The sequence below is a fragment of the Lagenorhynchus albirostris genome, chromosome 18 (assembly GCF_949774975.1).
Source record: "Lagenorhynchus albirostris chromosome 18, mLagAlb1.1, whole genome shotgun sequence".
Lineage (NCBI taxonomy): Eukaryota > Metazoa > Chordata > Mammalia > Artiodactyla > Delphinidae > Lagenorhynchus > Lagenorhynchus albirostris.
In genome coordinates this window covers 71096650-71121495 of record NC_083112.1, presented here as the reverse complement: position 1 = coordinate 71121495, position 24846 = coordinate 71096650, and the positions used below count along the sequence as shown (strand labels likewise).

At 40.2% G+C, this 24846-nt stretch overlaps 1 long non-coding RNA gene across 1 annotated transcript; it reads right to left on the bottom strand.

Annotated features, from left to right (window-relative positions):
- Positions 1-1977: 1977 nt before the first annotated feature.
- On the bottom strand, positions 1978-5718 carry LOC132508801 (uncharacterized). Its single transcript, XR_009536776.1, has 3 exons — positions 5116-5718; positions 3442-3533; positions 1978-3319 (listed from the first exon to the last, which is right to left on the bottom strand). It is a non-coding gene; the product is annotated as an uncharacterized LOC132508801 (long non-coding RNA).
- Between the last annotated feature and the right edge of the window lie 19128 nt (positions 5719-24846).

The following is a 24846-nucleotide window of genomic DNA, read 5'->3' as shown; positions in this document are numbered from 1 at the left end:
ACACCTGGAAGGGGCACATGTCACTTCTACTCACATTCTTCTGGAAAGAACTTAGTCACATGACCATACTTACTGCAAAGGATGCTGGGAGACGCTTTCTACCTGTGTGTTCAAAGAGGTACTTTGGGCTCTTAGTGTCATGACCATACCTAGTGCAAAGGATGCTGGGAAACGGTTTCTACCTGTGTATTCAAAGAAGGAATAACTCAGGCTCTGAGTGTTAAATATTTGTGGTAATGACCAGATTTTAGACACAGGTATATATCTGACACCAAAAGTTCACGTAGTTTTTGCCTCTTGGGTTTGAAAAAATTTGTGTTTTTACCATTCTCCAGCTCAAAAGTCTTTGTATTTCTTTTCTCCTTCTTTTCTACTGAAGAAGGCAGAATGAATAACTCTCCTGAATTCAATATCTGTAGCCATAAAAGTTTCTACTATAAGGCTCTATTTCAGATCTGGTCTTCTAAGTGTGCATGAGTGGGATAGGAACATATATACCAGCTTCTATGTCAAACGTTAACATGAGGGTTGCCCAAGACCTGAAATGCTTTGGAGCAACTTTCTTGCCTCAGGAAAATTCCAACATGCCCTGAGAGCAGAAATGCAAATATTCTATATAAAGATAAAAAGAATCCAGTAGTTAATTAGAAGTGTGAATTGTGGAAACCATACAAATGAGCTTCTCAGCTTTACTTCAAGAGAGATCTGTGTGGGTGTGTAGCTAACTGGTATCAGCAGCCACCCCTCTGGATTGACCACCACATGAAACACCAATGCTGCAGTGGTGCTCAGGCGTCTCCAGTCAGGGGTGAGCACAGATAGGGCAATAGTGAAGGTTCACAGAACTCCTCTAATGGAAAACTTTGGCCCAGGATCTCCCCATAATGATGGCCAAACTCTCTTAGAACTGCTCCAGCATCTGAGAATCTTCCCACCAAATCTCCCTTCCTTCCCTTTCTTGTTTCACAACTACCAGGCCTGCATTACAAGCTCCTCCTGCCCTGCACCCTTTATTCTTCTCATGTGTTTCCCCCACTAATTGTGCTTGTTTAATCCTTTTTGAGCATATACTTCTCAGAGGACTCAAATTGGCACAAGTATAAATTGAACTACATATATGCTGAAAAAGCACTTATATGTACATTATATATACTCATATACAGTTATGTAGGTATGCAAATACACCCACATACACACACAAATGAAGACATGGTAGATAGATAGATAAACTCAAAAGTCAGCAAAATACTTGAATCAGAAAACTTTGAAATAATCCCACTAAAGTCTGGACCAAACCAACTGCCATCATTTAACACTGTAAATGAGGAACAAGGCAAAAATAAAATGAAAAGAATTACGGTTATAAAATTCCAAAGGAAAGAAGGAAAACAATCAATTTTAGCTGATATGATGTAGGCCTGAGAAATTGAAAACATAATAAAATATTACTTCAGACAAAAGGAAAATTCAGAAAGATGACATAAAACAAAATTTATATGAAGAAATCGGTTGCTTGTATACATACAAACAAAAACTAGTTAGAAGATATAACTGAAGGGAAGGCCCTATACAAAAGACAATAGAATGACAAAACACCTATAAATTTAATAAGACCCGTGCAAGATTTATACAAAAAACAACTTTAAAACAGCACCAAGGGCTTCCCTGGTGGCACAGTGGTTGAGAGTCCGCCTGCCGATGCAGGGGACGCAGGTTCGTGCCCCGGTCTGGGAAGATCCCACGTGCCACGGAGCGGCTGGGCCCGTGAGCCATGGCTGCTGAGCCTGCGCATCCGGAGCCTGTGCTCCGCAACGGGAGAGTCCACAACAGTGAGAGGCCCGCATACCTGGAAGGTGAGAATGAAAGAGAGACTTTTCCTTCTATACATTTTACTTTTGATTTTGCATTCAAATTCTTTGATTATCTATTCAATTTCTTTAATCATAAGAAGAGTATCAAAGCAAGCAAAGGTTAAAATATATATATTCATTTATTCCAGAAATGTTTATTCAACAACTACAGTGTGGTAAGAACTGCAGCAGGCAATGGAGAATAAAAGGATGACAATTCCGGTACTTAGGGAGCATACAGTCAAGTGAAAGAAAAAAGCTGACGAGCAGTCATGACCTAGAATTAAACTTGAGTGATTGAGGAAAGGAAGCTGTACCAGTAGAAACAAAAGTCAAAAGGGAATGCCACTTTAAGAAATAATATAGTTTATGGGAGATGCTCTGCAATTTGATGAAGTGAAGGATTTATGCAAATTGAAAATTCCACCAGGCAGTAGATGAAAGGTTGGCATTTAGAAAAGATTCCAAAACGATTTTGAGCATTCTCTGGAGGTGGAAAGTCTAAGAAAGTAAATGGAGAAGGGAACCTAGAAGGAATCCTGGACAATGTCCACGTTTATTGGGTTTCAGACATCTTTTCCTTTTATCAAGTTTACATGTAAGATTTTGTTTTTTAAAAGTAGTCTCAATTGGGCTTCCCTGGTGGCGCAGTGGCTGGGGGTCCACTTGCCGATGCAGGGGACACGGGTTCGTGCCCCGCTCCGGGAAGATCCCACATGCCGCGGAGCTGCTGGGCCCGTGAGCCATGGCCGCTGAGCCTGCGCGTCCGGAGCCTGTGCTCCGCAACGGGAGAGGCCACAACAGTGAGAGGCCCGCTTACCGCAAAAAAAAAAAAAAAAAAAAAGTAGTCTCAATAAAGGTATGATTGAAGTCTTTTTCAAATGTAGCTTCAAAAGGGCTTAAAACACTGTAACAGTCTCTGGCAAAACTTCTAGGTTTTTATGATAATAATAATTAAAAAGAAAGCTCCACAGTCAGATATGTACAGCCCACGACATGATATTCCTGAAGTTGTGTATCTGACATCTGGTGAGATGTCTAGTGCCATTGTATGATTTATGATGCAGGAAATTTGAAGATTCCTTGGATACAATATAACTCAGGTAAAAAAGACACTTTGATTCAAATCCATTTTCTTTTATTTCTGATCATTCAGAGAAATCATTTCATGTTGCATATTAATTCTTCCTAGAGCCAGCTGGTAGAACACGAGGCTAATGAGGCCAAAGTTTCTGGTTCAATCTCTGTACTGCCGACAGGCCTCACACAGGGAAAGCTTTTTTGTATGCACTTCTATTCAAGTCCAGCTGTCTTCCCAGTTTGGCATTGGGCACAAAGGGACCCAGGTGAGAGAAGGTGAATTCCTGATGAAGAATCATCATCCACGAAAAGCAGCAGAAGTTTCTAACCTCGTTAATCTTACATCTCACAACATGGCAGACTGTGGGCTCCACTCACCTACATTTGTCCTTGAGGGTTTTTTTTTACATGTAAGACAAGATTATTCAAATAAGTATATCACAAATGATTCACTCAACCAGGATAAAGAGAAGATCCAAGGAGATGTCTGTAAGTGCAATTGAATTCTTACCAAGTCTCCTAGGCTTTGTTATTGTCAACCAGACCATTTGTATTGCTCCTGTTTTAAATCTGAACATAACTTTGCCGTGCAGGAAAAGAAACCTACAAACAAAAAATGCATTTTCAGACTCCATCACAAGTTCTGCCAAGCATAGAGTTTATAAGTGTAACAATGGCAGCTGTTCCCACTACTAAGAACAGCTGGGGAAAACAGCACTAGAATCATTATCTCTCAGATTATGATCCGTTGGAACAATGCCCAAAATATCAACACTGACACTGATGAGAGCATTTAGCCTCTGATAACCCCTTTTAAGTTGGTGTTTCATTTCGCCAAAAGAAATGAACTACATCACATATTCATAAACAAAATATTTCAGAATTATTTCAACAATTGAGGCATAAACCTGCTTTCTTTCAGATATTTTGAGCTGCTTGTATTCAATATCAGAGTAAATATTAGTCACTCCATTCTCCTGAAAAATTAAAATAGAAAACAGATACACATTTTAAGTGAGAATATTCAATAATACCATTGATATCTTATTCAAGTTATCAAGTATCAAGATACTTTCACAGTGAAAAATAGGTACCTCCAACGTCCAGATGACTAAGAATGGAGAAACATCTTGTCAACCTTACACTCTGTGGGCGTGAATTAGGATTAGAAATTCACAAAGTGAGTTAGATTTAAGGGAAATCTTAAGGAAAACTTAGAACAGAGAACAATAAATTGGATCAAGGAAAGATGTAACTCAGAGTCAAGAAGAAAAGAGTCATAAGCTCAATTAGAGTAAAAGCTGGAGCATATCATATTGTCATCTTGGTCTCAGCTGCCGAAATTAAATGAATAAAAGTTTACTTTTTTCTTGCTTTTATGAACATCGTAGAACAAAAAATGATCAACCCAGACATCAGGTAGCTACAGAGATTATTTTAATGCCTGGACAACTGGTATAAAAGACTAGATTCTGTAAGAATCTGATATTGAGAGAAATAAAGTCTCTCTGGAAAACAGGAGAAGAACAGGTGCCATCTGTAATCCTTATGTGCCCCTCTGTGCCCTTAGAATTTTATGTTTAACAAAAACACTTTCAGTCAAACCTCTAGGTAACTGATGAGGTTACAACAACATAGATGACATCATGACAATAAAAAAACAAGCATGAGTTTTAGAATCATGCAGAACCCAGATTTAGCCAGTAAATCATAATTCCTAAAGTTTATCAAGTGTTTCCTATGTGCTCAGGAATCTTCTGCAGGCTGTACATGGATTATTTTCTCATCAACTCCCAACCACCCCTTAATTTTGTATTATTATTTATTCCCATTTTATAGATGAGGGACATCAGCCACAGAGAAGTTGAATGATTTGGCCAAGGTCATAGAGACAGTAAATGGCAGAGCTAATCTGTAAAACATTTCATTTCCCCAAAGTATCACTATCTGAGTGACTCTAAGAAAGTCACTATACTTCTTGTCATCTCACTTTGCTTTTTTATACAATACGACTAAGACTTACAAGTGTTAGCATGTGCTAGCATCAAAACCATGGATTGCTGCAAAGTAGTGGTTCAAGGCTGGTTGACATCATTATGACCACCATTCAGGATTTTCTGTGGAGGACTTAAGAAAGAAGAAAGGACCAATACCCTTCCCAAATATCTAAAATGTGGACACTTACTCGATTAGCTCTTCTTTGGTAGGTGAGGGACTCTTGTAAAGTAACCTGGTTACTGTAGTTTTGAAGAATAGCTGCTTGCTTTGAGCTTCCAGATGTAAGTCTCATGCTGTGCCTCCCTACACATTAATAAACTGAGAAGTTCCGCACATCAGGGGTGCTAATGAGAGGAAATAAAAGTCAGGCATGGGGAAGAGGTTGGATGGCTACCGTTTTTAATACAGCTGTCTGCATAGATCCGAGGGCCCTAACTTTTCCTCACTACATTTTACAAAGATTTCTTCCTGACTAATGGGCCCCTGACCTCTCTTTTCTTAGAGCATGTGCTTTAGAGAACTTGCCATTGTAAATTCTTTCTCTGCTCTTTGAGATGTAAATGTTCTCCCAGCCTCTTGCCAATTCTATAGCCCAGGAATGTCTTTCTCAAGGACCTGAAAGCCATCCCTTTGAAATGTAATTAGGAAGATCACACCTCTCTCTCCAAGTCTCCAGGGAGGGTAGAAGCACCAATTAGGAAACACAGATGCCTAATCACATTGATGAAACTCCTCCCTTGTGTCCTCAGCACATTCACACTGGCTCATGCCAGTACTTAAAAACTCTTGAATTTAGTACTTAAGTAGAGTTGAGTTCAATCTCTCTCCTACTGCAGTAATGTTGACCTCTATTGCAGTAGTTTTGAATAAAGTCTTCCTTTCCTGATGCAATTTTCATCGACAGTGGTGGGCTTAACAATCACGGAGGAGGGCAGACACTAGACAGGAAAAGGGGAGAAGAGTGTGTAAGTGGATTTTTCTGATGAGAAACAAGAACCAAGGATGGTGCCAACACACCTCCCTGTGAGTTCTTTATGTAAAAGCATCAGTACCTCCATTACATCATGATTGGGTCATGAAAGGAGGCATTCCTAAGAATGCAGAAACCTTGGGAAGGACTGAAAAGGAAAGGGAGAAAGTATGAAAAGTAAATGACAGCTTTGAAAAAGAACAATTATAAAATGTATACTCAAAAGGCATAAAATAGACTTTTATGCAAATTAAAATGCATTTAAATGCAAATTCAAGGCATATTTTTTTTGCAAATTCAAGTGTGGTACTCTTGCCTATTTCACATATTTGGCTGTGACCTTCTAAAGACCTTAGCAACAATTCCTATCTAATGTCTTAGAGCAGTTGGGTACAGGAGAGGTCTATTGCAAGCTAATCTCCAAGTGACTGGGTGAAGTTTCGGGAGAAAGAAAGGTAGCTTCCTAATGATCTGAAATACTCAGCAGAGGGCAGATAAGAGAACTTTCCAAGGGCAGCTCCCAGGTTTGAAGGGTTAATACGGATTTCAGAGCTCTTGGTAACTGTTAAAACCCAGTGTCTACCCAGAAGCATTAATGAGCCCTGGGGTGCAGACCTGACCTTCCTTGGGGCTGGAGAATCTTTGGAAGCCCCTACTTCACCTTGGAAGAATGGGCAATTGTCAAGTCTGTTCCTTCAGACATAAGAGCTTCAGGTTAGGACTCAGATAAATTTATGTTAAAAGTTTAGCTAGGGACGAAGAGGGAGAGTGGCATGGACATATATACACTACCAAATTTAAAATAGATAGCTAGTGGGAAGCAGCTGCGTAGCACAGGGAGATCAGCTCGGTGCTTTGTGACCACCTAGAGGGGTGGGATAGGGAGGGTGGCAGGGAGACGCAAGAGCAAGGGGATATGGGGATATATGTATATGTATAGCTGATTCACTTTGTTATACAGCAGAAATTAACATTGTAAAGCAATTATACTCCAATAAATATGTTAAAAAAAAGTTTAGCTGTGAGATCTTGGGTGAATAAAAGATTTAACTTCTCTGAGCTTCAGGTCCTCAACTATGACAGAAATAGAAATCTTTAATAAAAAGGGTGTGGCAATGCTTCATATTATATCTAGCACAGAGAAGTCACTAAATATAGAGTCACTATTGTCATTGTTATCATTATTGTGATTTTCCCACTTTTCATTCTCAACTACCAGTCTTAAAAGCCATTCCCCACTTGGCTGTAGGTTCCTGAATGTGCATGTGTTTGTGTGTGTGTGTGTATTCTTCAGGTACCTAAAGTGTAATTATACATGTCAGGTATTAATTTCAAGTAGCTAAGTCCTGGGTAAATTAATGTCCACTGCACAACATTTACTAAAATGAAGTATACACAGTATTTGATCAATAATTATTTTGGACTCACTTTTCAAGTCTTGGGTTGTATTAGTTTGCTAGGGCACTATGACAAAGTACCACAGACTAGGTGGCTCCAACCACAGAATTTCTTTTCTTACAGTTCTGGAGCCTGGCGGTTCAAGATCAGGTAGTTGGCAGGGTTGGTTTCTCCTGCAGCTTCTCTCCTCGGCTTGTACATGGCTGTCTTCTCCCTGTGTCTTCACATATTCTTGTGTGTCAGTGTCCACTCCTCTTTCAATAAGTCACATTAGATTGGAGCCCACCCTAATGACCTCATTTTAACTTAATTTCCTCTGTAAAAGATCCTATCTCCATATACACTCACATTCTATTGTGACTTTATATGTATATAGGACTTCAATATATGAATTTTGTAATGGACACAGTCTAGCTCATAACTGCCTTGCTTTCGTAAACATCTATTTTATATAGTTTTCTTACCTCATCCATTATATTTTTGCATTATTTATAATTTTTTATCTGTATTTAATTATTCAGACACCTTTTGAACGTAATCTGATATAGAAAGAATATAGTCCAGGTACTTGATTAGGAATCTCTCAGTCTCTTAGGATAGAAGAGGCTGGGATCTTGTATAAGAATACATGATAGAAAAATTAAGTTTGTAAATTCCTGGAGAGTGTGGTCCAAGTATTGTATTTCTTCGTAAATCCCACGATGCTCATGCAGTACAACAAACTCAGTGAATCAACGAGTGAGTCGGCAGGAGTCGGGTAGCAGTAGCTGATATAATCCTGCTTCTTCTCGAGGCACACAAAGTGACGATGTTGTCTACTGAAGACTCTTCAGAGCCACCTGCCTGGGAAATCTTCAATATGAGAAATGGCCAAGGATCTCTGTTCATCTACAGAGTATCTCAAACTACATCTTGAGATTTTCCAATGTTTCCAGAGTTCTATGAGCAATTCCTCCAGAGGTGGGAAGATTATTTCAGAGAAGTAATTTGCCAAGGTCCTGAGCAGACTCTGGGGAGAAGAAAGACAAGAATACCACACAGTTGAAATGATTGAAAGCAAGAAATCTGATAATAAAATTTGGCAGGTCATTGCGTTTCTCCTTTACGAAGACCAATTTTGTTCACTTCGACCAAATAACAGGCTTAATCCACAGTCAAATAGGTGATCTATTTAACCCCAAAATGATTGCATCTTCAAGTAATGAAATAAACTAGCCTCTCTGATACAGGTAATCTCCCAACATGCTAAGCACTGGGCTCCATCTACAGAGAACTCTGTATAAGTGTGTAATTGCCCATTTCAAAGAGAAAGCTGTCATCTATTTTTTTTTTAATCTGTAGCTCTCCTAACTCCAGAATTTATAACACTTAAAAGTTTCAAACCCCTGTTCATTCATTTTCCACTTTTTTCCATTTTGAAACTGAGTAATTCAAAAAAATTCGATGAGATAATGATAAATACAATTCGATATAGATATAGACAGATAACATCATTGAAACCCTAATCTCTCTCTACAAAGTTTATTGTTACCCACATACATTTTAGTTCACTGTTCATTATTTTTGTTTTTGTTTTTAACAAAGACAAAAAGGAAGGAAGAGGAGACAATCATACATTTCTAAGCGTTTTATCAGAGCATGAGATTGGAGGTTGTGTTACAGTCCCTAGTGGAAACTTGTTTTCATCACAAACCACCTCACAGTATGATATAATTTATCATGATTGTCATTCTAGGCCCAAGAGAGAGCAGAAATAGAATCCTAGAGACTCCATGTGGAGAACCTGGGTACCCAAGTGCACGGTTAAACCTCAGAAAATCGTCACCGTCATTGGATGCTAGCTGTTGGCTACTTATTCTCACAAATCATTAAATGGCCCTAATTTCCCAATCTTAACCCTAAAGTTGACTGGAATGTACGTCAATCAATAAATATTTAGGAAAAAATTATTCAAGTGCATAAGTATGCTTCCCAAACTGAACAACCACATACCATGTGCACTAATAATTCTTTACATAGACTAGGCATTGTACAGTTACTTTTTTCTTTTTCCTTCTTTCCTTTTTTGTAACCTGCATTTTATTGCCCCATGAGCATTTAGACTTCTGTCAGAAATGTTGACTTGAACCAAGATTTTATCTTTAATTTGAGAAAGGGGAAGGATGTAATGTCTTAAAAAGAAGGAAATGCAGTCAGTTTCTGCAGTTAGCAATACTGAAGTCAGTTAGGATGCCTTCTGGAAATCTCCAGTAGATTGGGGGTAAGTTAGAATGACAGCAGGCAGAAGAGGAAAGCAGTGCTTGACAATCTGGGAATCCTCTTCATGTGATACACTATCCAGTAGGCAAGCATTGTGCCTTTCTTTAAACTCAGGTAACTTGTTTTGTCTGATTTTGATCATTAGCACAATGACACATACAATTGTCAGTTAAATTAACTTCAGACTGAACACAGGTCTACTTCCCACCTCATTCTACTTAAGTACTTTCAGAAAGCCCATCTCTTCTTGGAGAAACACTGAAACAAGGATTAGAAGGAAAGATTCCCAGACTTCTAAACCTCTCTTCCTCTCTCATCTCTGCTGTTAAGCACCATGCCAAGGGGTGACAGCTAAACAAACCCAAAAGGCCTAAGCGATTCTCATAGGTATCCAAAGCTAACGATCACTAGTCCAGCATCTCCACTTACAAGTTCTTTCTTCTATTTCCCAAACATGCCTTGAAGTGAAGGGAAGTGGCAGTGAGGCTGGAGAATGCACTGAGTTTCTTCTTTCTCCCTCACCTTTCCCTAAGCCTGAATGACCCTCTGGCTTAGAGAAGACAGTCAGGCAAATGGAAGGAAAGCAAGGAAAAAAGCAAAATGAAGAAAAAATGGTAAATGATAAAGAAAGAAAGAAATGAAAAAAACAGTGCATCTACTAATAAGTGTACAAAAAAGAAACCCCGTAAACTGATCTACTGTCAAAGATGTGAAAACTAAAGAAGCTAAAAGTAACCAGAAGTTGTCCCTTTCTACATATCAAATTGGGAAATTTTAAAAGAATGGATTATATTTAGTATTGATGAGGGAACGGGGAAATAAACTCAAACACTATTAGTGGGAGCATAAATTGGTGAAAACTCCGTGGAGACGAAACCCAGCGGTCCTGCTTGTGAAGGGTCTGCCCTACAGAAGCACTGGTACACGCGCACAGACGCGTAAGTGCTCGCTTCCAGGTTTTAACTAGACGTTAAAAGTTGAGAGTAACTCAGGTATATACCAAAATAGGCATAAGCAAATAAGCTGCCATTCTATACTTCTAGGGAATATCATATAATCATTATAAAGAATGAGATAGACTTATAGGTAATGACAAGTACAGATCTCCAAAGCACAGAATTAGAGAAAATAATAAATCACAAATTATTACATACAGTATGTTGTACTTACCTAAGTATAAAACCAGTATAATGTGTGTCTGTATGTGTGCACGTATATTTGTGTATATTTTATATATAACTATTGAAAATCACTTGGAAGATAATCTAAATAACAAAAGTGGCTACCTCTGGGTATGGCAGAGGATTGGAAAAAGGTAAGGAAAGATTATTCATGTGCTGCCTGAGTAACTTTTTAAATATTTTTTTCAATGAAAAGCTAAAGCCTTCAGAACTGAACTGTGACAGCATCTGTTTCTACCCATCTTTGCTGGGGTTAAGAAATTGTGTATCTGACCTGTTCAGTTTTCACATCTAACAAATGTCTCCTCCAGCCCACCTCACTCAAGGTGTCATCAGTTACCAAGGCTCGTACACAGTCTCCATGTCCCAGTTGCCTCTTTCATTGCTAGGATTTTGCAAATTTGACACAACTGTGACCCATTTTCTACTATTTTCTAAGAAAAATCAAGTTTTGTTTCATCCATGTGCTCATTTTCACCACTTGCTTGTGAAAGTAATTCGGTTATTGCTGCCTACACAGAGAAAGTTGTCAAATAAGTCCCCGGCATACGTGTACAATGTCAGGCTTCTTGCACCATTGTTTCTGCCTACCAACAGTACGTATGGTCATGGTGACATTTCCATTGTAACAATTGCTAGTCAGTAAAAGAAACAGAGAGACATTGCATTATCCAAGATCATTATGCCATGTGTATGTCTATTTCATTTGTATTCAATGTTCTGGAAAGGGTGTATTTATAGACTAACTCCACACTGAAATGAGCTTTGAAAAGATTATATTTGTAAACATTCATCATCTGGGAGGCATTTATTGAGCCCCTTCTATATGTATAAATATGTTCTAATTGTTCCATAAAGATTATATGCAAAGAAGTACAATCCCTGACCTCAGGCAAGTTTGGATTCACTGAAAGATGTAAGATTACTGACATCTAAGAGGCAACTCTTTATTGAAATTTAATTGTTGTTTATTTAAAAAATATTTACTGAACTCTTATTATGGGCTGGGAAGGAGCATAGGCCCTTGGAATACATCGGGGAATAAAACAGAAAGAAATTAAAGACTCTCTTCCTTCTCGTAGCTCATATTGTCCCGGGGGAAGCAGACAACGAGAAATAAGCTGTAATACCATTTAGATTATGTAATATATTAGGAAATGATTAGCGCTACAAAAGTGGGTGGAAGGAGGAATTGAGCATTGGGCTTTCGGGCTGGTGGCGGCGCTGTGGTGTCGCGGGGCGTGAGGTGCGGTTTCAAAGAGAGTGGTGAGGGAGACACCCAGTGGGAAGGTGCATCTGAGAAGCACCTGAAGGCCCTGAGGGAGTCAGCTACGCAGTTCCAGGCTGAGGGAACAAGTGAGATGATGTCCAGGGGCAATTATATTCCTGGCATGTTTGATGAGCAGCAGGCAGGCCAGTGCTCTGAAGTAAATAGTGGTCATGGAAAACCAAGTGGGTGTGAAACATACGAGTTCGGATGATATAGGGTCTTGTGAGCCATTGCAAGGATTTATATATACCTTTAATTGGAGGGTGAAAAAAAAAACTTGATTTGGGCAGAGAAGGGACATGACATGAAGAGAAGCTCAAAGGAATCACTGTGAATGCTCTCAATGACAGACCATTAGGAAACAAGAGAAAAATTACGGAGCCCAGTTATAAGGTTGTTGGAATAATCCAGAAGAAATGTGATGCTCTTTAGGCCAGGGTGGTAGCAGTGGAAGTGGTGAGAAGAGATTTGGATTCTAGACATATACATTATGGATAAGTTTAACAAGATTCCCTGGGAAACTCATTACTGAGTTTGTAATGTCTACTAGACATTCAAGCGTGGATAGAATAGGGAGCACGTGATATACATGTGCTTGAATTCTGAACTGACGTCTGGGCTCTAGATATACATTGGGGAACCATCAGCATATAGATGCTACTGCAAGCCTTATAACTGGATAAAATCATCAAGGAAGTAAGTCTAGCTCTAGTAGAGAAGATGACCAAGCATGAGCCCTGGGCACCCTGACGTTAAAAGGGCAAAAAGGAGAAGAGAAGGAACAGCAAGAGACAGAGGAGGAGAAACAAAATAAAAAGGAAAATCAAGAGCAGGGTCTCCAGAAGCCAAGTGAAGAAGGCATTTCAACAAGGAGGAGGTGATGAACTACTTTTATTCTGTCAGTTTGCTGAGTAAATAAGACTGAAGAGTCACCGTTGCCTGTAGCCAGTTGGTGCCTTTGACAAGAGCCGTCCAGGTGGTGTGGAGAAGCCACATAACTGGTAGTGGTTGTCAGGGAGGAGTAAGGAGGACTGTTCCAAGATGGTTTGTTAGGTAGAGGGCAAAGAAATGAGAAGGAAATTGAAAGGGAAAAGGCAAGGGACAGATATTTTAAAGATATATTTCTGTGCTGATGGGGATGATCCAGTCAAGAGGGAAAGAATGATGCTCAGGAGAGAAGGGAGATATCCTGGAGCAGCGCCCCTGAATAGACAAGAAGAGGTAACCTCGAATGCACAAGTGAAGGGATCGGCTCTGTGTAGGGGGCAAGGGTAGCTCATCTCGTACCGAGAGGGAAAGAGTGCAGGGGTACACGGCTGGTAGGTGGACTCAAGTGGTGATCCAGTCTGTGGAAGTTCTCTTCTGATTACTTCCTTTTTCTCAGTGTGGTAGAACTCAACGTCATCAGTAGAGAATGAGACTGTGGGAGGAGATGGTAGAGCTTTAAAAGAGAAAAAGAAGAAGGAATAGTCTAGATCTGTAGAAGGATGAGCTCACGAACTAGGAAAGCAGAGCTAGATTGTCAGGCGGCATTAAGGCGGACTCGGGGTTCATGGTTATGGATTTACAATGAGACTAGTCATAAAGGAATAATTACCCACATTCAGAGTGATTCTTTTCTTAACAATATTTTCAACCCCACAAGTTTCTAAGTCTCCAAATCTTATGAAACCTCTCCCTTGCAATTGTTTTCAGAGTGTACAACACAACCTTTCCAGCATACACAAAGTTGACAAATCTTCAACTCTTGAAAACTGATTTTGTTTCGGAAATAGCAAAAGTCTTTTGGAGCCAAATCTAGTGAATTAAGTGAGTGATCAGACTATGTAATTCTATTTGGGGTCCCAAACGAGGTGTGATTACAAAGTGATGAGACTAATTTCCTTGAATGACTCATAAACTGACTCTGAAGAAAACTGCAAAGGAAGAGTTACACAACTTGGAATTAAGGTCAACTTAATCAGGAAAGGGCTTCTGGAGAGAGTAAGCTTTAAATTGGGCTACAGAGGGGATGGAAAGGCAATGGATTGGCAGACATGAGGAATGACCTTAACAGGTAGTACTTACATTTCTACAGATATTTTAACTTTAAAGTTTTGATATTATTTGCATGTACCGCCATTCATCCTTAAAATAATTGTGTAAAGTAGGCAGCATGGAACTGTAAAGAAATAAGATTCTTTATTCCCTGACTACTCCGTTCATAAATGAGGAAACCAGAGTCTTCAGAATGTAAGAAACTTGTCCAAAATTACAGAAATGGTGAGGGAAAAAAAAACAAACCAGCAAAAACCTATGCCTCCCGGTCATAACTCGGAGCTCTCTCTTCCAAATTGTCATGGTCCCCAAGAAGGGGCATCAGAATTCCCGCTCTTGACTTCTCACTGCCCGTTGTTGTAATATATGTACAGAGGAAGCAAGGTCAAATATTTTCCTCAGTAAAGGCTCTAGATCAGTGGCTCTTAACTGGGGTGATCTTGCCCGCCAGGGGGCATTTAGATACAGGAGTCCAGGGGCACATGGGGAGCAGGGTTGCTCCTGACATAAAGACAGGAATAAACTCCTACAATGATAAAGGTCCTTCAGTGCACAGGACAGCTCCACAACAAAGAATTATCTGGCCCCAAATCTCAGTAGTGCTGAGGTAAAGAAATCCTGCTGTAGATTTACATCTAGATCTAGAAGTAATGGGTATAGTATTTGGGAACATGAAGATGTCTTATTAATAGTTTCTATGTGTGTAGTCCTTATGTAGAACATACTGAAACTAGAAAGCATTAGTAGAAACTGGTGCCTAGGGTTCTGGGTTATCAAGAGGTATTTGAATATTAGTATGTTTGTAAATTTATCACTGAATAAAGAATGCATCACATGTAGTTATTTTTCAAAGAGTAGCTTCTGAATTTTGCAGTTAGACTCCCTGCATATAATGACATTCTTATGTAGACTCCAAGACATCTGAGCCAAGGTATAAAAAGTGTTTACAGAAGATGGCATTGGTAGAATCATCTACAGCAACTGAAGAAAGAAAGGATAAAGGCAGACAGGTCAATTAGGAGAAAAAAACAGGTCTTCACTAAAAGTCTAAAGATATTCATAAAGAAGAAAATGTCACTTGAAAAAGTCAGGGGCCCATGACTGTGTCAAGTATCTATTTGAGAATTTGAAAAATATATAAATATAAACAAAATCCCAAACTTGGGAACGTAAGATTACAAACATTATTGGAAGCTTCCTAAACTGAAATTGGGCATGTTTCTTACCAAATTGTTCTTTTATGTACATTAAGAAACATTTTCCACAAAAACTTACAAACATGATAAAAACATAAATGACTTTCATAAGAATAATAATGGATAATGACATTTAATATTTTGAGATATTATTTTCTAATAATCAAGAAAAAAGGTTTTGCCCCTTTCTAGATATATTGGAGTTAATTTTCAGTTTATGAATCCTTATTACTATTGATGTCTTTGGCAATATATTTTATAAATGAAATATACTTATTTTAAAAAGCAGCAGCAAGAGAATTTGTTTCCCAAAGCTGTATTTCAGAACTCACCAGATTGTGTGGCTGTTGAGAATCGATTTTTCCATCACTTTGTGGTCTGTACGTGCAGTTTTTATTTTCCAAGGGGAAACACCTTCAGTCAATTGATGAACTGCTGTTTGTGGACCCAACTGTCACTGGGGCCACGCAGTAGCAGAAGCCTCATTACCAGGACAGGAATGTGCCTGCAAAGGTGTCACTGAGATGCGAACTGTGAGCACATATATTACTGTCTTTGCAGATTCTTCTTTCAGAACCAAGCCCAACATTTAGAACTAGCCATCCTGAGCCCTAGCCGATGACTGTACCATTTGGTAGTATGTTAATGGCTAAGACACACTCATATTCCTCCTTTGTCAGATCGCACTAATTTTCCAATTTCTTCTCCCCAAAATAACAGCAAAAAACTTCACTCAATCTCCCAAATGGTATTGAGTCTGAGCGTCTGTTCAATTTAGGTATTGCTTTCAATAATGTTCTGCATTGTCACAGCAGGTATGTACCCTCTAAGGCAATTTCTTTAACAAAAATATGAGAAAGAAAGGGGTTCATCTTGCAGAGTTATAGCAAATTCTACAATTCTGCACATTTGCTGTTTGCACAAAGTTGGTTGGTGCAGTTTACATTAAAATATTTCCCCCTTCAGACATAAGAAGATGGAGGAATAGTAAAACAAACAAAAACAAAACAACAAAAGACTATTACTTATAGAATACCTCTCCGCCCCCCCCCCCACTTTTCCTGTCTCTCCTCCCAATTTCTGTCCCATTTAACCTCATTTTTAAAACAGCTGTAGAGAAGTTAGGGAATATGATTGGGACTTTGTAATTCTAATAAAAACAAAGGAAATTTTTTTTTCTAAAAAAAATTAAAATATTTTCCACTTCTTATCTCATAGTATGGTTGCACATAAAAGAATATAATTTTGGTGCTGTAAGTGAACTAAGACATCATCCTGTATAATTCACTCATTTTCAGAAAAGAACACGAGGCCCATACGCTACCCACATTGCTAAAGCTCACTTAGCCAATTAGTGACTGTCGTTAACTTGAATCTGGGTCTTTTTTATTTTCCATAGGCCACAGGACAGTTTGTTTTATTCAATGGCAAAGCTGAAGAGTTGATTAGATGTCAAGAATTTCCTAATCTGGTCAGTCTGGAAATGATATAACTTCACATATGCCAACTCAATATGCACTAAATACCCAATAACTTTTATTAAGCACTACCATGGCTCTGGTGTCTCACTCAACACTAAGTATACCGTGGGGATTAGAGGAGAGCCCCTACCCTCAAGGAATCTGAAGATTAGAGTGGGAAACATATGAAAGTACATGTAGACATACCTCATTTTATTTTCCTTTGTTTTACTGACCTTCCCAGATACTGTGTTTTTTACAAATTGGAGGTTTGTGGCAACCCTGCATAGAGCAAGTCTATTGACACCATTTATTCAACAGCATTTGTTCACTTCCTGTCTCTGTGTCACATCCTGGTAATTCTCATAACATTTCAGACTTTTTCATTATTATTATTGCATTTGTTATGGTGATCTGTGATCAGTGGTCTTTGTTGTTACTACTGCAACTCGCTGAAGACTCGGATGATGGTTCACATTTTTTAGCAATAAAGTATTTTCTAATTAAAGTGAATACATTTTTTAGACATAATACTATTGCACACTTAATAGAATACAGTATAGTGTAAACATAACTTTTATATGCACTGGGAAACAAAATTGACGTTCCTCTATTGTGAGATTTGTTTTGTTGGTGTGGTCTGCATATGAACCCACGATATCTCCCAAGTATGTCTGTAATTGCAAGATAATGTGATAAGGTGTTAAAATATAATAGATGTGATAGGTACAGTGGCCACAGACAGGAAAGGATGTTCAGTTTCATCTGTGGGGTCAGAGATGTCTTCACAGCAGTGATGTCATGTATTTGAATGGCTTTTCTAAGAAATGTATTTTGTTTTATTGTTTTTGCTTTTTTCTTTATCATTCTGTGTCCAGGTATAGTACATAGGCTCTTTGAACACTAGGTTATCTCTGAAAAAATAATGTGAATAATATTTTAATAGGGCAATGTGGCACTTTTATTATTTTTTATTTATCATGCAAATAAAATAACAGCAAAAGAAATACAAATATAAATGCTTCCTCCCACTTCCCATTCTCTAAATCCCTGGTAGTACTTGCCGAAGAAGACTTTCCTGTTATGCAAGAAAAAGTAACCCTTATTGACTTGGTTAAAGATACGGATCACCAAGACCTATTATGAAAGAACGTACAGAGCATAAGGAGGTAAAAGGAAGGAAGTACCTTTGAGGGAAGGAAGGGTGATGAGAGACTGTAAGGGTTTCAGGGTATGTGGAGCAGGAACTGGGAGATAAATCTGAGGACTTTGCTTTCAGTGGAAGAGAATCACTGTGAGACCCAGGAAAGGAAGACCACTGAATGTGCAGAAGCCCCATGGGAACTAGTCACCTCCTTCATCCTATGAGCCTTCCCACTGCAGCCCTGAGGGTCCAGGGAACTCGCACTGTCCCTTCTTTTGTAACGGGTAAAGATTTTCCTTTGTCAGCTTCTGGCATCTCACTTGTAATTATCCACTAAGAGTGATGCTCGTCCGCACCTCACGACTTTGCTCCGAGATAGTATGACTTACTGGTGTGGGCAGTCCCATTCCCCAGCTTGAGCACCACACTTCACATACGCCTATACACTATATTCCTGAGGGCGAGGGACTAAATTGTGTCCCTCCCAAGTTCATATATTGAAGCCATAACCCATGTTATGCTATTAGAGGATGATGCCTTTGGGAGGTAGTGATAGATGAAGTCATGAGGGTGGGGCCCTCATGATGGGATGAGAAGCTTAATGAGAAGAGAAAGAGATGGCCATCACTCTCTCCTTGTGAGGACACAGTGAGAAGGCAGCCAGCTGCAAGCCAGCAAGAGAGCCCTCACCAGGGAACTCAATCAGCCAGCACGTTGATCTTGGACTTCCCAGCCTGCGCAATATGAGAAAATAAATTTCTGTTGTATAAGACACCCAGTCTGTGATATTTAGTTATGGCAGCTCGAGCTGACTAAGACACCGAATAAGTGTGGTGCCTGGTAGGGTGGTGACTACTTATCCACATTTACCCTTTGACCAAAGCAGAGAGGGTCAGAAGCTGGGCTGAGCTAGTTTGAAGAGCCCTGAGAGGAGCTGGTGGCCTACAAGTTACGGAAACCTGTGATCTCTATAGGCTGGGAAAATGGAAAGAGCTTTGATACCTCATTGTACCCACCTTCCTTCTCTCTCAAGTGAGCGGCTTCTCAAATCTCAGGTCTGAGAGTGCATACATTTAATACGTAAAACCCAGAAAACCTCCTGCATGATTAGGCTGAAACTCCTCTTGATTTCTATTATTATCCATGAAAATATTTTTTCAAGGTGTCAGATTCACAGCTACTGAGAAATTCATGGCATAATACAGGATCTGCCATCTTGAAATTCTAAAATATGGTTTCTGAATTGTTGAAAGTTGATTGTCTAAGACCCAGACACTCTTAAAGGGAATTATTAACATGGAAACATTTGTTACCTAGGCAGTCACTCCTTGGCACAGCTGAGGAGTTCTTCACTGAGAGATTAGCCCTTGGGAAAGGAATTAAAGCTTCACTGTGTTACTATAGTGACCCGGAATATATGAAAGAATCTGAGCACAAGAAGGAAAAAGCAAGAACTCCCATAACCAAAGAAAGTTTTAAAGAGCAACAACTGTGCTTCTTTTCTATATACTCAATGAAAGTATTTACGGTAAGTTGCTCAGAACTAAGCGTTGCGTCTCCCTTCTAAGGGCATGTTTTCAGAAACAGTGTTGGCTTTGGAGCCCAAACTGTGTGGATTCAGAGTAACTTTGGCTAGCTTTTTAGAATTTCTAAATTATAATTTGCTGTACATTGGCAATATTAATATCTCAGGATAGTAGTGAGGGAAAATGAAAAATGCATTTATATATATGTATATATGTATGTATGTGTGTAAATATATGTATATATGCAAATGTGTGTATCTGTGTATATTAGTGTGTATATGCACAGATGTATGTATGTATGTATATTCATGTATGTATATCGATGTATATGTATATACATGCAAAGGTATGATAAATAGATAATAGATATAGCTTGCCCAATATTCAGTAAATGCCACTTTTCTCCCCCATTATTGAATTTGCTGGTGTCTCCAGAGATTGCCAAGCCCTTCAAAGGTATTACCTCCCAGTGCTAACAAATGCAGGATCTGGAACTAGAACCCAGTTCTCTGTCATTGGTTCTACTCCCTGCCAGCATGCATCCCATTGGACTGTGATTACTTGTTTATCTGCCCTCCCCTAGGCAAGGGGCTTTTGGTAGGTGAGGATGGTATGTATTCTGTTTCTCCCGTGACTCCCACAGTGACCAGTACTTAGTAGGCACTAGGTAAGGCTTGCTTGCTAAAGTCAACAACCGAATAACCGAGTGAGTAAAGGAATGAATGAGTTAATCAACAGGCATAAATTCCTTAGACTTGGTTTATAATCATGACAATGAGGTATTCAAGAACAAGTCAATGTGAAAACTGGTTAGGAGCCTGTGAGTCTCTAGCTGGGAAAGCCAGGTTAGCACTTGGAAGGACCGAGTCCTCTGGAGTCCAAACCTCCAGTGCCTGCAGGGCTTCAGGCTCTAACAAAAGTAACAAAGGAAGTAGGGCTGGAGATTGGAGCAAAGGACGGGACATACACACATTATGGCACATTCTAAAGACACTCTTTAATTGTTTTTTAATATTGCATGTACTTTTTACTTTTCATATATCGGGCAGGAAAGCTAATCACCTCCGCAGGCCCTGACTCCTGGTCTCCCGTCAAGGCCCCTGGAGAAGGTGACTTGCTGTGGTCTTCTGCAATGTTAAAATGGAATTTATTTCATTTGCAAGATAGCTAACAAAGCAAGTACTTCCATAGGTAATGCTCCAACTCCACTCCCCACTCCAATCTTCCCTAGTTTATGGCTTCATTCTTCTGTTAAGATAAAACCAGAAATGGCCATATTCAAAGCTCAGACTGATGTCATAAGATGTGACAGCCCTTTCATTGTCCCTACAGGTTCACGGGCAACTCAGCTGTGGCCTGTGGACTCACAACAGTTGACTTTGTCCACATCCCCTGTTGTATTTCTACAGAACAGCTCTGTGAAAAATACTAATTGATCTTGAGATAGCTGCAATACAGATACAAAACAGCTTGTAGTTGGTCTGTCACCAGGGATTCCTAGGGGAAGGGAAGAGGTAAGGTGATTAAGGACACCAGCAAGAAAGGTTTTATCTCAAATGAGACGCTAATGTAAGACAATCTGGCTTTTGCAAATTTCGTTTTCTGCTTGTGTTTTATTAGTGATCAAAGGAAAGTGCATTTGTAGGTGAGGGTTCTCCCTGTGCTCTGAGTTATTTTATGGCTCTGTTTGCCAGCTAAGTGCCCAAGGCACAGAGGAGAGGAGAGAGCACTAGACTTAGAGTCAGAAGGTCTGCATTTAGGCCTCAGCTATGTGAACCTGGGAAAATCACTTGACATCTTAGAGCCTCAGTGTCTCTGTCTGAGAAATGAGATAATGGTCTATTCCTTGCCTTTTCCTGTGCACCGCACCAGTCCTGTCTAAGCCTTTTTTTTTTCTTTAACACTAAACTCTTTTAGTAAAAAATTAAGCATCTTCTCAAACAAATATGTCTATATATATTTGTATGTCTTGTACATATATCTTTTAATGTGTCATGTATGTTAAAAAAAATAGACATTTTCAGAAGCTGATACTAAACTCGAAGAAGCTATAATAGTTTCTTCTCATTGTCATCTTGTGTGTCCCTTGGGGCACACGACCACCACTTTGGAGATGGTGCTCTGGATAGAATAGATTATATTTTTCTAAATGTTACCTTTTTCCCCCAAAGTCTTGATACTCAAAATATAGTCGAACCAATGGCATCAGCATCACCCAGGATATGTTAGAAACAAAAAATTCTCAGGTCCCACCCAGACCGACTGAATCTGCATTTTGATAAAATCACCAGGTGACCAGGTGTATACACTGAGGTGGAGAGTTTTCTTGGCATAATCTCCCTTCACCTGAGGGTCTACAGAATGTTTGCTCACCTTTTAAGACTCCAGGAGCACAGAGGTGTTAATGCATCCTTCCCTGACCACCCTCACGCCCACGCAGAGCTAGATGTATTCACATTTCTTATCCCATGTACCTTTACGTGCTCTGGTATAGTGACAGCTCTTAGGTGTTAGACATTAACTTGAATGTATTTGTCCATCTTCCTGATGCTCGATAATATTCATTGAAATAAAAATTCAGGGGAGTCTGCTGCCAGATCAAATGAGGCAGTGTGTATGGAAAGACAACCATTTATTTATTCATTCATTCAAGAAACTTATTTTGAGCAGCCACCAGATGCTAGGAAGATCCCCAGGTGTGTGGTAGAAAGAAGGCAGGAGCACAGCCCCGCCTTGGGGACCTCAAGGCTTAAAGCATTAAAATGTCATGATTTTCATCCTCATTCCTTGGTCATTCCTGTTGCTGCTTTGGCCCCAGCCATTTCAGAAGGTAATAACATTCTATGAGAGCTCAGGTGTTCACTCTTGGGACTGCCGTTGGACCAGAATGTCCAGGTACCTTGTCCAAGAAAACCAACCGCTCGGTTTTCCTAGGACCCCAGTGGAGCTTGCCATGCCCCAGACCCTGTGCTTCCCTTAGGGTTCAAGCTTTTGCTCTTGGCTGAACTATTTCCAGCTGCAAAACAAATGGAAACGTATTTACATTTTCAGTGGGGAGCCCAATAAATAAGCCCAAAAGGACGGCTAAATAAGAACATTAAAAACACTGTAGTAGAGAAGTAAGGGCTCTGCAAAGAGTTATCATTCTTCTCCTTTGACCTTTATACAATAGTTCAGTGAAACTGTCTCCAACTACCAAAAAATGCTTGTGAGGAATTCTGTACTACTACTTCTACACTGCAGAGCACCTGATATCATGGCCTAAATAAAAACTAGAAGCCCAGAAAGTATGCTTTGAAAAACACACCATACTTGGTGGACCATCTGTCATGATAGAAGAATTAATCTCTAAATAAACACATCTAGCTCATTCCAACAGCTCAGACCAACTGATGCACCTTGCCAGCTGCCTAGCCCCAGCTAAGAAGGAGATCTCTACTCCCTGGTTACAAATATAGGAAGCAAAGCATAGGGAAAAACAAGCTTTGCTATAAACTCTCATTCCCATGTGGTGTGATGTGAACGTTCCTTTGGTCACCAGCTCTTATAATATCACCTTTAGTACCTTCTATCCCAGCTGTATCTCTCACGCTCAGTAAGTAGCATCTTAGATACATTTTCTTTAAGAGTTTGCCTGCGATCTATACTTTTAGTGCAATATTTCTGAAGTACTTATCAGAGATTAACTTTTAGCCTAATACAGCTGTAGTTTTTTTCCTCCACTACTTAAGTTACTGAACCTAAACTGGAACACAGAAGTGTTGATGCACAAATCTGTGTGAATTGTATTCCCTGGAATTGTTCAGTGCACAACTTATACTATATTACATGGCAGCCTGTTTTTACTCTTTCCCAATTTTGCCCTCAAGATTACAATTTCAGAGTTATTCGTTTATATGCTTTTTTGTCTAATTTAAGTGGATAGGCTATTTTTATAGGAGAAGTACTAATCTCAGAAGACAGACTGGTTTTCTAATGGAAATGCTTAACCGTAGCAGCATGAATGGTGTAACTATAATTACCATTTAAAGAAGGGAGCAGAGAGGGAGTCCTTCAAGATGGTGGAGTGAGACGTGGAGATCACCTTCCTCCCCACAAATACATCAGAAATACATCTACATCATCTACATGTGGAACAGCTCCTACAGAACACCTACTGAATGCTGGCAGAAGACCTCAGACTTCCCAAAAGGCAAGAAACTTCCCACGTAGGGCAAAAGAAAAATCAGAGACAAAAGAATAGAGGTGAGACCTGCACCTCTGGGAGGGAGCTGAGGAGGAGGAAAGGTTTCCACACACTAGGAGCCCCTTCACTGGTGGAGACGGGGGGTGGCATGGGGGCAAGCTTCAGAGCCAGGGAGGAGAGCGCAGCAATAGGGGTGTGGAGGGCAAAGCGGAGAGATTTCCGCACAGAGGATCTCACCAGCCTGAGAGGCTTGTCTGCTCACCTGCTGGGACTGACGGGGGCTGGGGGCTGGGGGCTGAGGCTCGGGCTTCGGAGGTCAGACCCCAGGGAGAGGACTGGGGTTGGCTGCCTGAACACAGCCTGGAGGGGGCTAGTGCACCACAGCTAGCTGGGAGGGAGTCCAGGAAAAAGTCTGGAGCTGCCGAAGAGGCAAGAGACCATTGTTTCTGGGTGCACAAGGAGAGAGGATTCAGAGCACCGCCTAAACGAGTTTCAGAGACGGGCGCGAGCCGCGGCTATCAGCGCGGACCCCAGAGACGGGCATGAAACGCAAAGGCTGCTGCTGCCGCCACCAAGAAGCCTGTGTGCGAGCACAGGTCACTCTCCACACCTCCCCTCCCAGGAGCCTGTGCAGCCCGCCACTGCCAGGGTCCCAGGATCCAGGGACACCTTCCCCGGGAGAACGCACGGCGCGCCTCAGGCTGGTGCAACATCACGGCGGCCTCTGCCACCACACACTTGCCCTGTATTCAGTACCCCTCCCTCCCTCTGGCCTGAGTGAGCCAGAGCTCCCGAATCAGCTGTTCCTCTAACCCCGTCCTGTCTGAGCGAAGAACAGATGCCTTCAGGCGACCTACAGGCAGAGGCAGGTCAAAATCCAAAGCTGAATCCCAGGAGCTGTGCAAAGAAAGAAGAGAAAGGGAAATCTCTCCCAGCAGCCTCAGGAGCAGTGGATTAAATCTTCACAATCAACTTGATGTACCCCACATCTGTGGAATACCTGAATAGACAATGAATCATCCCAAAACTGAGGCAGTGGACTTTGGGAGCAACTGTAGACTTGGGGTTTGCTTTCTGCATCTAATTTGTTTCTGGTTTTATGTTTATCTTAGTTTAGTATTTAGAGTTTATTATCATCGGTAGATTTCTGTATTGATTTGGTTGCTCTCCTGTTTTTTTTATATGTATGTGTAGATATATATATTTTTTCCCTTTTTCTCTTTTTGTGAGTGTATGCTCCTTTGTGTGATTTTGTCTGTATAGCTTTGCTTTTACCATTTGTCCTAGGGTT